General features: G+C 44.4%; 1 protein-coding gene across 2 annotated transcripts in view; it reads right to left on the bottom strand.

Annotated features, from left to right (window-relative positions):
- LOC144768561 (sulfotransferase 1C1-like) overlaps positions 1-12,860 on the bottom strand; it is a 284,323-nt gene that overhangs the window by 214,053 nt on the left and 57,410 nt on the right. Inside the window, exon 1 of one of the 2 annotated variants that reach the window (XM_078652334.1) lies at positions 313-383. The exons of the other annotated variant lie outside the window; for it this stretch is intronic. The gene's annotated coding sequence lies outside the window, so the exon portion shown is untranslated. Of the gene's footprint in view, positions 1-312; positions 384-12,860 lie in introns of those variants that run through there. 2 annotated transcript variants of the gene reach the window in all.

Raw genomic sequence — 12,860 nt, 5'->3', positions numbered from 1 at the left:
TGTGGACATAATTGATTGGACCAGTTTCATTTCTGCCTTTGGCACATGTTAGAATAGACAAAGGTAGTTTGGGGGAAAAGTGACATCAATTCTCTAAACGTGTCCTTCATAAGCATTTCCAGACCTACCCCATTGAAAGTACCTAGGTCATTGCCACAACAGTGCACAATTATGAGGTCAGGGTGTTGGAGATGCAAAAAGGATTTAACCAATGGCGTTAATTGGTGCCACTTTAACCCTCTCTGCCCAATCCATTTAATGTCTACATTTGGTAAACCTAGGTCTTTGTGAATTCCTTTGTTTTCTGCATACCTTTGGCTCCAGAAAATATAGCTGAGTCCCACAATCCACACTCTAAGCATCTTGAAGGGAGGTCTGGATGCACTCAGATGGTGTCTGTAAATGAAATGGCAGTTTAAAAAGTAAGATTTTTCTAAAATGGTGGATAAGATGCAGTTTTGAAAAAAGAAAATAAATGATTGGTTGTTTGAGAACATTCTACACTGAAAACTAGGGTGCATGTTTCTGTTTTTTAAAAGCATGATTCTTATTGATTAACAAAATCTGATTGAAAGGAACATTACATAGGATAAGCTGATATGTTTAAAAGTCAAGCACACTTGCCGTTTTGATTAGCAACATTGTGTGAAGAACTTTTGACCTGTGTGCTCAGTTAAGTGCTCCGTGATCTGTTTCTATGGTAATAGGCAGAAGGCAGATTGGGGGTAGGATTGATATTTATGTTATTTGGAAAGGGTTGAAATGTGTAACTAATAGAAATGTGTGTTTGCTTTCGAATTATTGTGGGAAGCAATGTGATTTGATGTTTAGGTGTATATGTGTTTGTAAAATGAGAGTGAAACTTTGCCATTCTTTGGTTTTGCTGACAGGTGTACAGAACAGAGATTCTGAATAAAAAAATCTGGTGTGAGACTGACATACATCTTAATCTACAAAATAATTTGAAAGGTGAGTTATTAATTTGTGAGTGGATGTATGTGGTGCATTTTGATTTTAATCAGACCAATGTGTTGCTCCTGCTAAAGTGCAGGAAATACTTTTCTTTTCTCTGGAATGTTATTTTGAGTGTGTGTGCATTTAGAAACCATTCAGAGATAAGCATTTGTGTATTTCATGTGTTTGCAGACAAATAACTGTGCTGTTCTCATGTTTTGGTAGAATTAGGAACCTTAGGAACTTTTATGTATTTGCAAAATGAGTCATGTTTCAATATTAGTAAATCCTCATTTGTAAAGCGCACAATCACCCGTAAGGGTCTCTAGGCGCTGGGGGCCATCGGGAAGATTAAGCAAGCTATTGCCCAGAGTCACATGGTGCTGGGCTAATCTGCCGCCGGTGCCGGGGATCGAACCGTGATCCCCAGACTCCGGAGTCAGTCACCCTGGCCGTGGCGCCACACCTCTTCCAACATTAAAATGCAGTACTCCTTGTAGACTATGAAATGTGTTTTGGTAAAATGCAAGGGCTAGTGTTGTTTGTCTAGAATCACCCAGTGAGTCTTGTGTGCATTTAGGAATTATTCTGACAGATGCACTCTATACTAAAGTGCAGTAGAAAATGTTGTGCAATGTGTACAGTCATCTTATGTCTTGTAGACTAGTAAATGCGTTTTGGTAACATGCAAGGGACAGTGTTGCTTTTCTAGAATCACAGAGTGAGTCTGTGTGCATTTAAGAATCAGTCTGAGAGAAGCATTTTGGTACTTCATGTGTTTGCTGACATATAATTGATTACAAATGTATTGTGTTCATTCATTTTGGTAGAATTAGAAAATAGTCATTGGTTATGTATTTGCAAAATGAGTTTAGCTTTAATAGTAAAATGCAGTAATGAAATATGTGGAATGGATGCTTGATGGGTTAGCAGACATATAAGTACATGTACTGTTGCAGTGAGCCAGGCTTTAGGGCATGCAGTGCTTAAAACTCCTATACACTATGCAAGTATAGTGTAACCACCTTCATACTTGTGTTTCAGGCCTACATTTCCCCAGTCAGTATCTATACACTCTATTTATAAGAAATATTGTTATTTGGATCTAAGACTTCCGCCAAAATTGACTGAGAGTCACATTAGAACCAAAGCGTCAGTATAGGGGGAGGCAAGATGGCGTCCGGCTGATCGTGCCGTAGTGCAGCTCCTCTGAGCATCTCCTGCATGTAAACTATCTTCAACGCAGTGGCTTACCTTGCATTATTGTAGCGGCCCGCTGATAGCAAAGGAGCCGTTGGATCCTGCTGATGCATTTTCTCAATATTCGGGACACTTGCTGGCTGAAGGAGCGCTGGATTCCCCGCCGTGAAGAGCTTCGTACCTGTCTGGTTCAACTGATCTCCGCCGCCCTGCGCAATCCCTGCCTGATCCCAGAGCCGTCTACACGATCCAGGCGAGGTGCGGAGAAGTCACACGGACCTGCTGTCCTTCACAGGCTGTCAAGTAGTGGAAACGCTTGCATTGGGATAGCGCTCCTGTTCTCCAGCATCAGAAAGGACGACATGACGGGTAAGGGGGGACATGGAGGGAAGGTCAAGGCGATCCCTAGCACTTCCCAGGGAGGCCAGGGAAGCCAGGGAAACACTTCTATGAATCATCCACGGGTGAGGAAAATCGAGGTCTGGGAGCGAGGCCAAAACTCGGGGGAGATAAAGGGAAAAAAGAAGAAGCTATGTGCACTGAGGACACTGAGCTTGAGGATAATAAATCCGCCTCTCTTAAAAAGGGCAATGCACGCTTTACCAAAAATGCTCACAGCATTCAGCCATTAATAACCACAAGTTTCGCTACACCAAATCAAGTAATGAACACAGAAAGCGGAAATGGCCCCCGAGCAGAGGGAAACCACAAAGACTTGGAGTTAAAAGTACTAAACGGGGGAAATGGAAACACCAGCAAAACCCTTGTATCTCTCCCATTGCCACTACTACCAAAGGATGTCAACACGGCGTCCCCCCTTGCCAATGACTTACCTACCACAGCTATTATGCTTACAAACCAACAGGAAGGAGGGTCAATGGAGGGGGCGACTGTTACCCCAGAGCACTGTAATATTTTGAGCAATAGCCAGAACGGAAGCCTCATCTCTGTGACTGTACCTCCTGGCCCCGTTGACTTAGACCATCCGAACTTTGTCTGTGAGCCAAAGACACCTGAGACTCTGGATAAATTTTACTCTCTGACTGAGGATTCGGATCTCTCAGATATTAGTATCTCGGTCTCTAGTGGTGGTGAGGACGGAGGCAAATGGTATAGCATCTCAAACACCGACCCTTCGAAAAACAGACGGTCTAATACGGGGTCTCCAAACCGGTCCTGGAGGGCCGGATCCATGCCAGATTTTTAAAATAACTACATGTATCTCAATGGGGATATCCAAAAATCCCTGGACATGGATCCGGTCCACCAGGTTTGGAGACCCCTGGTCTAATAAAAAAGCCAGGAGAAGGAGCCATCGTAGACGGCGTAAATCCAAGGGAGATAATTCCTCCAATAGCGATGATAACACTGATTTAAAATGGGATTACGAGGAAACACCGCTCACAGTTCTTTCCAACTCGGAGACATCTCATACAAACCTGGGGAACACTGCTGGTAGAGAAGACCCAGGACAAGTGCCATCCCAAGAACCTGCTCTAGCGGATATCTTACAATCCATCAAGAGCTTCCAAGCTGAGGTCAAAACTGACAGCCGAAGATCCCGATTGGCGGCCAAAAAACTACAGGGGGCAGTCCGTAAGGTGGGGAAGACCTGCGCGGAAATCGCGGACCGTATAGCCTCAGTGGAGGTAAGGCCGGACCAACTTGAAGAAGATGTCAGCAAGCTCATGAAATCCAGCGAGGAACACAAAGGCGCTGTTAAGGATCTGATGTGGAAGATGGAAGAGGAAGAAAACCGGCAGAGACGGAATAATCTTAGATTCCTGGGGGTCCCCGAGGGAATAGAGAAGGATGACCCTAGGAAGTTCATGATTTCCCTTCTCAAGGAAACCTTTCCCGAATTGAAGGATTGGGACTAGGACAGAGAAGTGCAAGGAGCACACCGATTTCCACTGTTTCTTAACAAACGAGCACAGGCTTCCCAATAACACCCTCGGGCTTTGCTAGTATTCTTTGGCAATTTCCGGCTCCAAGAAGCCCTCTTTGGTTTGGCAAGACCGACCAGTAAAAAATCTTTCGAAGGATTCACCTTCTTCAGTCAGCCAGATTTTGCACACGCCACGGTTAAGCGAAGATGGAAACTAAGACAACTATTTGACCAATTTCAGAAGCTGGGGGCTACGGTGTATTTGCAGAACCCTGCTAGACTGAAGGTCATCCACAACGGGACTACTCGTAGCTTTATCCCAGAGATCCAGGCTCAAAATTATCTTGATGAATGTTCAGCCCAGAAAAAGGGATAATATTAATGCAGCACTAATGTGGTACTAAGACAAATGAAAGTGGGTTTTCTCTTCAGGCAGATGTATTCCGATGTCCTTAGAAGCAATGCACAAATTCTCACGCCTCCGATTTCCTTTTTCCATGCTATTTTTCTCAACTTATTCAATGTCACCCTTTTTAAGTATACCACTAAAATCACTTTAATTACCTGAATTAGAAATTATGAAGGTGATTTGCATCACTAGAGGTAACTAGATATATTTTCTGAGTATAGCCAGTATCTTAAAAAAGTTTTCTACACAAGCGGGGGGTTCGCGGGGTGCACAGAGGGTCACTGGATGGACGCTACACCCCTGGCAGTGCAGCCAGGTAACCTCCAATATTGGTGGGGGGTGGGTCCTGGGGAGGAGGGGAATGGGACTCACGGACAGGTTAGCAAAAGGTATGCCAAAAAATGAAAGGATTGGGTTAACTGCTCATGCACCCTTCTAATAGCAATATGGCTGGGGTGAAAATACTATCGCTAAATATATGTGGCCTGAACGATCTTAAAAAAAGACAAACAGTCGCTATTGGTTTACAAAATTTTGGAGCAAATATTGTATGCATCCAAGAAACGCATATTGAAGGCTCACAAAGACAGATACTAAATACACTAGGATATAAATTGGTGTGTGCCACCTCACAGGGGGCTAGGATACGGGGTTCGCTATTTTAGCTAGAGGGTGTGGGTACGTTTTTCGCAATTCCAAAACGGACAAGCTTGGCCGGTGGGCTATAACAGAATGCAATTATCAAACAGGCCAAAAAATGACAATATGTTCCATCCATGGGAGTAATACTGATGACCCTGGGGTTTTTGATGAAGTCTCTAACGAACTTTCACACTGGCCCCTTCCGCTGATGGTGTGTGGGGACTTTAACATAAACCTCCCGGCCGACTGGTCCTTGAAAGATGACTGGGTCTACAAAGGACGAAAACCAAAGGTATATCGCTCTCTCAAAAATATGTGTCTTACACATGGGCTTGTGGATAGCTGGCAGACCTCCAACATTAATTCTAACAATTTAGGCTACACCTTTTATTCAAATCAACATCGTACACATGCCAGAATAGACTACATTCTACTATCAAATTCATTTAGAAACAACTGCCAAACTGTGAAAATGCCTCGTGTATTATCTGATCATAATCCCCTCCTTTGTACGTTAACCACCAGCTCGGCCAAAATAGAACCTAATCTTTGGACATTTGAAAAAGCTCTGCTGAATGATCCTAAGTACTGTCTCCATATGAAGGACTGGATCCCCAAATTCATAGCAGAAAACATCAATAGTACGTGATTAGAAATTGTTTGGGACAAGTTAAAGGCCGGGATTCGGGCGAAACTATGCAGTATTCACTTAGGTCAAACAGGCAAGAAAAAGAAGAGATACAGAGGTTACAGGACAAACTTACGTTAGCAGAAATCGGACTTGTTAGCGCCACTAGCAATGGGGATTTAACTAGTGATATTTCGAACATCTTAGCCCATGTAGCAATTGCAAAAGCAGCGATTACCAATATTTATACAGACAATGCAATCCGGAAAGCCACCGCACGAAAGGAGTTAATATATGAAGTCAACGAGCGAGTAGGTCACCAATTGGCGGTGCGAATGCGTCAACAGATTAATGCTAACTTAATCAGAGAAATTATCGATCAAGTGGAAGGACAGCTTAAAGATCCAGAATAGATCAGGGAAGCTTTTTGGAGGTTTTATAAAGAGCTATATACTGAGAATGGCAGTGGGGACTTAGCTGAAATTGAAAGGTATTTAGTGAGCAGTGAAGGCATCAGTCTTGAGGAAAATGATCAGCAGGCACTGGAGGAACCCCCTAGTATGGAAGAGGTGCAAATCGCCTTTAAAAGCCTCCCAAAGGGGAAAGCAACCGGACTGGATGGTATACCCTCGGAGTTCTATGGCACATTTTTTAATCAAATGAAATGTATCTTAAATGACTTGATTACCCATATTTTCTCTGGGGGCTAGCCTCCCAGCTCCTGGTCCCGAGCTAAAATTGTGATTTTTGCTAAGAAAGGGAAGCCCCCTGAACACCAAGGGCCAGATGTAGGAGGCCATTTACCAACCGGTAACAGCCGATTTTGGCCGTTACCGACCGGTAAATGTGTATTTGGGATGTAGGGGGCCAATTTTACCGATTCGGTAAATTTACCGAATCGGTAAATTTACCGAATCGGTAAAATACAGAATCGGTATTTTTACCGATTCGGTAATTTCGAGATGTAGGTGGGACTCTTCTGAGTCCCAAAGGCCTTTCAGATTCGGTATTTTACCACCCAATCCAATTGGGTGGTAAAATACCGAATCCAGGTGTGCATGCACACCTATGCCATGTGACAGACAGACATGCCCTTAGGGCATGTCTGTGTGCCACATGGCACACATGCCTGTATTTGGGGTGCTAGAGGGTGTCAAAGTGACACCCCCTGCACCCTTGCTGGAATCGGTATTTACCGAATCGGTAAATACCGATTCGGTAATGCCCATTGATTCCTATGGGCTTCAATGCCCATAGGAATCAATGGGCATTACCGAATCGGTATTTACTGATTCGGTAAATACCGATTTTTACAGATTCGGTAATTCAATTACCGAATTTACCTAAATCTCCCTCCTTCTATTTTACCGATTCATAAATACCGAATCGGTAAAATTCGGTATTTATGAGTCGGTAAAATAGAATTACCTACATCTGGCCCCTAGGGTCATATCGTCCCATAACTCTCATTAACGCTGACTCTAAAATATATTCAAAAATGTTGGCAAACCGACAAGCACCTATAATACATAAAGTAATTGCCAAGAGCCTACATGGTTTTGTTCCTGGGAGGTCTACAATAAATCTTATCCAGAGGGTTATCACGCTTTTTGATGGAACAGAAACTACAGGAGACCCTATGGCCCTGATCCTTCTGGACGCAGCGAAGGCTTTTGATAGGGTCTCCTGGCAGTTTCTCTGGAAACCAATGGCGATAATGGGATTTCGAACAGGCTTCATTCAGGCTATACAAAAAATGTATACTAACCCCATGGCTGTAGTGTCTGTTAATGGAAGCCTAACTAAGGAAATTGTTATCTCCAGAGGAACTCGCCAGGGTTGCCCATGCTCGCCATTGCTCTTTGCAATATACATAGATTCTTTTATTCGCTACCTGGAAAAAAATAACAATATTGCACCTATTATATCACAGGGGCATGCCACAAAAACATTAGCATACGCTGATGACATTGCGATAGTCACCACAGATCCCGTAGTAGCAATGCTGACCATTGAGACTGAGGCCAAGAAATTTGGGATAGTCTCTGGCTATACGCTTAATCAGGGAAAGACACAAATTGTTCTAAACGAAAATACTGCAATGGATGATCCCAGAGTGGTGAAGGGAGCTACATACCTGGGTGTTACCATCTCCTCAAACCTTGAGGAAGTTGTGGATATTAATGTCAAACCAATGCTGAGCTCAATGCAAAAGGATCTACGACGCCTAGATAATCTCCACCTATCCATCAAAGGGAGAGCAAACGCAATTAAAATTGTGTTTTTTCCAAAAATTCTATACTTATTCAGGGCCGTATGTCTGGAATTCCCTAACCAGTGGTTCATAGCAACGGAACGCACATTTTCTAGATTCATTTGGGCATATGCACAACCTCGGCGAGCATATAAATATCTCACCCTTCCTAAGGATAGAGACGGGTTAGCTCTTCCTAACCTAAGAAGATATCATTGGTCATCGGTATTACTTTATAGCAATGAATTATTACAAAATGGGAACAACACAGAGGAACATACAGCATCTATTTTCCAACTGCTTGTGGGTAATTCCAGTTATGGCTATCTATGGAGGCATGTACATGACAGCTATCATAAAAAGGTTACATTTAAGACTCTGTTTAGTTGTTTTAAGGTATGGAAGGCCGTTAAGAAAACCTTAGGAATAGGACAAATCTCACATTACACAATGAATAACCCAATTCTCCCACCAATAATTTTTAAGGATATTTGTGTAAATAAATGGCACGGGCTAGGAATAACACAACTAGGTGATCTGTATACAACTCAGGGGATTAAATCCTTAGAAACCCTGAAGGAAGAATTCTGCTTAGAATGGCGGGACTTCTTTAAATACCTCCAAATCAGGGATTTTTTAACTCGCAAACCTGGGGCAGGACACTTGGCAAAAAATCAACCCTAATAGAGACAATTATACACTCTAAATATCACACTATTGGTGGAGTTTACGCGTCACTGATGGCAATATTTCCGGATGACCTAGATAATATGGCAATGAAGTTGGAAAGTAAACTCGAGATTACAAATGAAGGATTTCTTTATAACTACCAGTTAGGCCAAACCATCCTCATCTCCACGAAACTTCAGGCACAATTTTACAAAACCTGCTTTTTTCTTTATTATACACCTGATAAGATCGCAAAGTGGGGAACCTGTAAAGGGCCTGCTGCCCTAGATGTAACTTACTTAAAGCTGATTCCATTCATATCTTCGCCTCTTGCCCTGTGCTAATTCCTCTAATACAAGATATAGAGAGGTTCTTAACATCGGTTCTCCATAGAGAGGTTACTTTGTCAAATGAGGCAATTGTATTAGGGGCAGACGATCCAGTCAATCTTGGGAGTGGCCATGAGTTTATATTTGTCGCTACGGCTGTCTTAAGACTATGCCTAGCCTCCGCATGGCTCGACCCGTCAGCACACTCATTTCAGCAGTAACTGGCTAGGCTCTTAGCTGTGCACAATATTGAGACAGCCATATACAAACGGAAAGGCAGACTGCACCGCAAAAGGGGTCTGAAAATCTGGACTCCTCTCACACAATGGCGGGATTTACAAAATTAATATTCTAGCGATATGGCTGTATATTTATGATTTTGCTTTTTAGTCTACTTTAAGTGATGATAACAATGATATTTTGAAAACGTTTTATAATGGCTATATGATTTTGGAAAATCCAATGTAATGCTCATGATGCTAATGTGTAGTACGGTTACCTGTCCGTCATAAGGGGGGTGGGGGAGGGGGGGGATTGTAAAAAAAAATAAAAAATGAAGTTCCTGAGAATAAAAATATTTTTAAAAAAAAGAAATATTGTTATTTGTCTAGAATCACACTTTGAGTCAGTGTCCATTTGGGAAAATTGAGAGAGAATGATTTGGTTGGTATACGTGTTTGCAAACATATAAGTACATGTACTGTTGCAGTGAGCCAGGCTTTAAGGCATGCGGTGCTTGAAACTCCTATCCACTATGCAAGTAGTAGTCTAAGCATCTTCACACTTGTGTTTCAGGCCTACATTTCCCCAGTCAGTATATATACACTCCATTTATAAGAAATACTGTTATTTGTCTAGAATCACACTGTGAGTCAGTGTCCATTCAGAAAAATTGAGAGAGAATGATTTGGTTGGTTGCTGTGTTTGCAGACATTCAAGTACATGTACTGTTGCAGTGAGCCAGGCTTTAGGGCATGCAGAGCTTGAAACTCCTATGCACTATGCAAGTAGTAGTCTAAGCATCTTTACACTTGTCTTTCATGCCTACATTTCCCCAGTCAGTATCTATACACTCCATTTATAAGAAATACTGTTATTTGTCTAGAATAACACTGTGAGTCAGTGTCCATTTGGGAAAATTTAGAGAGAATGGTTTAGTTGATTGATGTGTTTGCAGACATAAAAGTACATCTACTGTTGCAGTGAGACAGGCTTTAGAGCAGGCAGTGCTTGAAACTGTTATGCACTATGCAAGTAGTAGTGTAATCACCATCACACTTGTGTTTCAGGCCTACATTTCCCCAGTCCCTCAACTCTAAATGTACCCTCAGCACGACCCCCTACACTGCCCAAACACCACTGCACTACCCTAAACCCTAAAACACTTCCCCAGCATGACCCCCTACACTACCCAAACACCATTGCAGTACTCTAAACCTTAAATCTACCCCAGCACGACCTCCTACACTACACAAACACCACTGCACTACCCTAAACTCTAAATCTATCCCCAGCACGACCCCCTACACTACCCATTCACCACTGCACTACCCTGAACCCTAAAACACTACCCCAGCATGACCCCCTACACTACCCAAATACCATTGCACTACTCTAAACCTTTTTTTTTTTGAGTTCAACACTGCTTTATTGCATAAGACGAGATAGAGTACACAGCTTTTCGTGCCCACAACCCGGAGGCCGGCAGCGTGGTTCAGTAAGTATAACACAGCCGTGTAACCGGCAACCCTGAGGCCTGGCGGCATAGCACATGTGCGAGTGAGGGTAGTAACACAGCCGGTGTTGCGGGGCACCTAAAGGATGAGCAGCAGCAGAACAGTGTTATCGATGTTTACTTTTAGTGACATAACAGTGAAAAGAACTTCCCAACAGTGAAGAAACAAAGAGGCAATTCATTCTCCCATGGAAAAGAAAAGACATCAAATCGGTAAGGCTACTCAGATAGGCAGTGCAGCGCAGTGCATAGTAGTCGCAACTCCATACTCCTAACATTCAACCATCTAGGCCGAAGACAGCGACGTGTGCAGTGGCTTGAAATGTAATGTGACATGATAGAAAAAGAATGTGGGGATGCGCAAAGTGCGGTGTAGGGAATTCTGGTCTAAATCAGGGGGGGGATAATCGCCATCAGGAGGGGGGGCTCTCAATGTCGGGTACTGTATGGGGCGTGGAGAGTAGACCAAGCCAACCCAGTCCCAGGAAGCAGGTCACGTCATATGCTGATCACAGTGATATGAGGATGCGGGATCGGGAGTGATGACCCGCGCCCGGGCTACAAGGTGTAACATCAAAGAGCAATAGGGCTTTCCCCAGATGTATCCACCACGTCCGATCGTTTGAGCAGGTAGCACACCAGGGGACCCCATATGTCCCTGGGCCTACAGGATATAGGTAATAATTTGGCGAATGTAGTATGTTGGTCTTGACAGTAGGTCAAGTCCGCCAGCCAGTCCTTAAATTTAGGCGCCTTACCTCGGCCCCACCGACAAGCCACATGTCTCTTGGCCAAAAGGAGCGCAGTATCGACAAATTTCCGGCAAGAGCTAGGGATCTGCAGAGTATATCCGAGAAGTGTCACCAAGGGGTCCATGGGCACGGTGGTTCTCGTCATGTCTGTAAGGGCATCCGTCACTTGCTGCCAGTAAAGCGCCACCTGTGGGCATCCCCACGCCAAATGCAGAATATCCGCTTGGTCGGCGCGGCAGCGTATGCAGCGGTCATCCTCAGCCAGGCCAAATATATGCTTTCTCACTGGCGTATAGTACAGCCGCTGTAGAAATTTGTAATGTATAATTTTTAGTCTGCTACTGGCAGATATGCGGGAGATGAGCGCACAGCAGTACAGCCACTGCTCGTCAGTGACGTCAATAGCCAGCTCAGCGGCCCATCGCGCCCGAGCACTAGAGTCCGGCATCGGCGCTGCACCCATGAGCTGACGGTAAAGGCCAGATACCAGATGAGTCCCATCCTGTGAGCGTATCAGGAAGTGGAGCGGAGGCAGGACCTCAGGTTCGTTAGGGAAGTCAGGTAGGATGTCTCGCATCCCCGCGCGTAGTCGGATGTAATAAAAAAGCTCTAGAGGGGTGCGGCTGTGTGTCGCGAAGAAAAGCTCCGCCGTCTTAAACTGACCATTAGCAAATAAGTCACCCCAGCAGGAGACATGTAGTTTCACGCATAATGTGCGGAATCCATGATCCCCCAGTAGAGTGAGATCCGGATGATAGGTAAGTGGCAACTTCGGTGAGTAGGGTAGCTGACACGACAAGCTCTTGGCTATACGGCGCCATGCATCCATCGTGCACGAAACTGAAGTGTTCGGCGTAGTGATGGATGATTCCGGGCAGTGAAGTAATCCTGTCAGCGGGAGGGGATGTGCTATCCAGTCCTCCACCGCGATATGTGGCATGAAAGGCGTATGAGCCATCCAGTGGTAGGCGAAATGTGCCTGTGCACACTGATAATACACCTCGAAGTCAGGGACATCGAAGCCTCCCCTGTCGTAGGGTAGGTTAAGCGTGGACCATTTGAGCCGTGGGCTCTTGCCTCCCCAGAAGAGTCTGCGCAGCTCCATCTTCAGGGTCTTAAAAAAGAAAGTGCCGGGGAAATAGGGAATATTGAGAAAAAAATTAAGAAATCTGGGAAGGATAACCATTTTGATAAGGGACGCCCAACCGGCCATGGAGAGCGGCAGGGTGAGCCAGCGATCCACAGATGCGGTTAGTTTGGTGATAGCCACTCCATAATTGGACCGTAATGTCTCCTCCCTATCTCGGGAGATACGGATCCCCAGGTAGCGGAGGTCCGTCCGGCACCACTCCAATGGATAGTCAAGGGGAAAGTTGCGCACCGCATCCGTTAAAGGGAAA

This window comes from Lissotriton helveticus, chromosome 7 (assembly GCF_964261635.1).
Source record: "Lissotriton helveticus chromosome 7, aLisHel1.1, whole genome shotgun sequence".
NCBI lineage: Eukaryota > Metazoa > Chordata > Amphibia > Caudata > Salamandridae > Lissotriton > Lissotriton helveticus.
Note: the sequence above shows the minus strand (reverse complement) of the source record. Positions and strands in the feature narration are given on the sequence as shown.